At 44.7% G+C, this 4,477-nt stretch overlaps 1 protein-coding gene across 1 annotated transcript in view; it reads right to left on the bottom strand.

The window, feature by feature from the left end:
* Positions 1-1,384, bottom strand: part of TTC33 (tetratricopeptide repeat domain 33) — a 183,911-nt gene extending 182,527 nt beyond the window's left edge. Inside the window, exon 1 of the mRNA XM_073562655.1 lies at positions 1,122-1,384. The gene's annotated coding sequence lies outside the window, so the exon portion shown is untranslated. The remainder of the gene's footprint in view (positions 1-1,121) is intronic.
* Between the last annotated feature and the right edge of the window lie 3,093 nt (positions 1,385-4,477).

Genomic DNA, 4,477 nt, shown 5'->3' on the forward strand with positions numbered 1-4,477 from the left:
CCACACATCCACTGTACAGCAGGCGCCACACATCCCCTGTACAGCAGGCGCCACACATCCCCTGTACAGCAGGCGCCGCACATCTCCTGTACATTAGGTGCCACACATCCCCTGTAGAGCAGGCGCGACACATCCCCTATACCACGCCACACATCTCCTGTACAGCAGGTGCCACACATCCATAATATATTATCAGCCTCATCTTTTGGGACCACACATCAGATTTATTTCACAATTTGTACTCATCTATAGGATTAATCTCCATTGTACTTCATGAGTACCGATCCACCACACCGCAGCACGACCAGCTCTGCCCCCGTCTACTGTATCCTCACCCATCCCCTGTAGATTGTGAGCCCTCGCGGGCAGGGTCCTCTCTCATCCTGGACCAGTTGTGACTTGTACAGTGGAAGATTACTGTACTTGTATGTATTATGTACACCCCTCCTCACATGTAAAGCGCCATGGAATAAATGAGGGAAAAAATAACAGTCGGAGGTTTACAAAAATGGCGACACGAGACCATTTTTCAGTACCATGAAGCCCCGGCCTCTCAGCGTCGCCGTTATCGGTTTCCTCCGGGGTCCCGTTACCGAGTCATTTTTAACCATGCAGAGAACGTTAAAAAAAAAAACCCCTAAAAAAATGGCAAAGTTACGGGGTTTTTTCACCATCTCACCACAATTGGATTTTTTTTTCCCCATTTTCAGCCTATTGTATGCGGAAACGCAGCAGTCAGTCTCATCAGCAGCTCGCACTGCAAATAACTAAAACCGGATACGAAAACGGGAGACGGGACGACGTAAAGGAGACAATCAACAGTAATATTAATGGCGTCTGGTCTGCAAAGGGTTAAAAAAAATGGGGGGTGACCCTGAACCCCCACACAGATCCCAGCGCCCCCATACCCATGTCCAGCACATCCCACCAGCCCGAGGGGGCAGTGCAGCGCTCACAGGATCACTGCGTGCAGCTTTCTGCCCATTTTGCTCCTGGATGAGTTTTATTGAGGCAATAAATGGACAATCCCTTTAAATGACGACAGCGCCGCCACTCACACACACGCCGGGCCCGGTATCTGCCCGACCGCGGCTCTGCCCCGTCTGCTCGCCTCTATTTACCTGCAGAAAACGCTTATGGGCTCTTCCTCCTCTGTGCACAGCATCGGCGACTGCAGCTACACCATACGGACAAACATCAGTCACCCGAGGAAACCAAATCTGAACCAGGATGCTGTACGGAAGACAGAAGCCTTTTCCCTGGGTTATGTCACTTTCGGCCTAGACTGTACGTTGCGTTAAATTTACAGCCAATCATCAGCACTGGATGCTGGGACGTCATGCGCATGTGCTGCAGAGGGGGGACACGTGACTCTTTCTGGCCAATCGCGACGTACGTTCTAGTTAGATGTATTTGGTATCTATATGTGTAGAGAGCGAGATATCATGGCAGCCAATCAGATCCTAGCTTGCGTTAGAGGTCGAATCTGATTGGTTGCTCTGGCAATCAGTGTTTATACCAGATGTTACATTTTTTTTAAATTGAATTCGAATGTTTCAGGTTTTATTTTAACCCCTTCCTGAACAGACCATTTTACAATTCTGACCACTGTCCCTTTAGGAGGCAATAACTCTGGAACGCTTCCATGGATCCCGGTGATTCTGACATTGTTTTCTCGTGACATATTGTACTTCATGTTAGTGGTAAAATTTCTTTGATATGACTTGTTTATTAATGAAAAAAATGGAAATTTGGAGAAAATTTTGCAAATTTCTAACTTTGAATTTTTATGCCCTTAAATCACACAAAAAACTTGATAACTAACATTTCCCACGTTTACTTTACATCAGCACAATTTTGGAACCAAAATTTTTTTTTTTTGTTAGGAAGTTATAAGGGTTAAAAGTTGACCAGCGATTTCTCATTTTTACAACACCATTTTATTTTTACGGACCACATCACATTTGAAGTCACTTTGAGGGGTCTATATGATAGAAAATACCCAAAAGTGACACCATTCTAAAAACTGCACCCCTCAAGGTGCTCAAAACCACATTCAAGAAGTTTATTAACCCTTTAGGTGCGTCACAGGACCTAATGTAATGTGGAAAAAAAGAAAAAAAACACTTAACCTTTTTACACAAAAAAAAGTTACTTTAGACCCAATTTTTTTTTTTTATTTTCACAAGGGTAATGGAAGAAAACGGACCCCACAATATGTTGTGCAATTTCTCCTGAGCATGCTGATACCCAATGTATGGGGGAAAACTACTGTTTGGGCGCACGGCAGAGCTCAGATAAGGAAGGAGCGCAGTTTGACTTGTAGAATGCACAATTCGAATGAATAATTAGCAGACGCCATATTGTGTTTGGAGAGCCCCTGATGTGCCTAAACAGTGGAATCCCCCCACAAGTGACCCCATTTTAGAAAGTAGACCCCCCCCCCCCCAAGTAACTTATCCAGGTGTGTGGTGAGCACCTTGAACCCCCTGGTGCCTCAAAGATGTTTAATGTTGAACAGTGAATATAAAAAGTAGAATAAATTCTCCCACAATAATGTTTGTTAGCCCCCAAATTTTTATTTTCAGAAGGGTAGCAGAAAAAAAAAAAAAAAAAAAAAAAGAACCCAAAATTTGGTGCAATTTCACCTGATATGCGGATACCTTTTATGTGGGGTTCGGAAAGGATGATGTGATGTTTTGGAATACAGATTTTGATGGCATGTTCTGCCGGTGTCATGTTGCGTTTGGAGAGCCCCTGGTGTGCCTAAACAGTGGAAACCCCCCACACGTGACCCCATTTTTGAAACAAAACCCTTGAGGAACTTCTTTAGATGTGTGGTGAGCACCTTGAACACCCAGGTGCTTCACAGAAGTTAACAATGAGCCATGAAAAAGTTTTATTTTTCCACAAAAATGTCCTTTCAGCCCCAATTTTTTTATTATCACAAGTTTAAAATGGATAAAAATGGCCCCAAAATTTATTTTGCAATTTTTCCTGAGTACATCAATACCCGCCATATGTGGCTGAAAACTACTTTTGAGGCACAGTGCAAAGCTCAGAAGGGAAGAAGCGCCATATTGGAGTTCAGATTTAGCTGGACTGGTTTCAGGGTGCCATGTCACACTGGCAGAGCCCCTGAGGTACCAGAACCCCCTATAAGAGACCCCATCTTACAAACTACACCTCTCAATGGATTCACCTAGGGGTGCAGTGATCATATTGAGACTAAAGGTGTGTCAAGAGTTTTATATCATTGGGCAGCGAAGGAAAAAAAAAAAAAAAAAAAAAATTACCAGCAAAATTTTGTTTTATCCCCAGATTTTACATTTTCACATTGGGAAGTGGGTAAAATGGCACCAAATATTGTCCAGCAATTTCAGCTGAATGTGGAAATACCCCATATGCGGCTGTACAGTACTGATTAGCCATATGGAGAGACTTGGGAGGGATGGAACGCTGTTTTCCTAGAATAGTTTGTGGCCGCCAACAGCTGCAGAGAGAACCTTATGTATCTATGTATACAGGGAGCTCCCCTAGTGGTGGCTGCAGGCAGGATATTATCATGTATCTCTGTATACAGGGAACTCCCCCTAGTGGTGGCTGCAGAGAACCTTATGAATCTGTATACAGGGAGCTCCCCTAGTGGTGGCTGCAGGCAGGATATTCTCATGTATCTCTGTATACAGGGAACTCCCCCTAGTGGTGGCTGCAGGCAGGATCTTATGTCTCTCTGTATACAGGGAGCTCCCCCTAGTGGTGGCTGCAGACAGGATCTTCTGTATCTCTGTATACAGGGAGCTCCCCTAGTGGTGGCTGCAGACAGGATCTTCTGTATCTCTGTATACAGAGAGCTCCCCCTAGTGGTGGCTGCAGACAGGATCTTATGTATCTATGTATACAGGGAGCTCCCCTAGTGGTGGCTGCAGGCAGGATATTCTCATGTATCTCTGTATACAGGGAACTCCCCCTAGTGGTGGCTGCAGGCAGGATCTTATGTATCTCTGTATACAGGGAGCTCCCCCTAGTGGTGGCTGCAGACAGGATCTTCTGTATCTCTGTATACAGGGAGCTCCCCTAGTGGTGGCTGCAGACAGGATCTTCTGTATCTCTGTATACAGAGAGCTCCCCCTAGTGGTGGCTGCAGACAGGATCTTGTGTATCTCTGTATGCAGGGAGCTCCCCCTAGTGGTAACTGCAGACATTTACCCATCTATACAGGTGATTTTGAACTCTGCTCTGACCCCTATGAAGATAAAATTCCTTACAAGCACAGAATTCTGGACCAATTTTAGATACTCAAGTCTGTATGGAGCACCTATATTTCTTGACTGACAAAACATCCCAAATGAAGACCTGTAAATAAAACGAACCCCCGACGACATCACAATCTAAACTTGATGTCCCTCCACCCTTTTATCAATACTTTACATTAATCCCAGTCCAGAATTCAAAGGAACGGATCATCTACGACCAA

Source organism: Dendrobates tinctorius, unplaced genomic scaffold (genome assembly GCF_039654945.1).
Source record: "Dendrobates tinctorius isolate UK_male_01 unplaced genomic scaffold, ASM3965494v1 ptg000362l, whole genome shotgun sequence".
NCBI classification, from domain to species: Eukaryota; Metazoa; Chordata; class Amphibia; order Anura; family Dendrobatidae; genus Dendrobates; species Dendrobates tinctorius.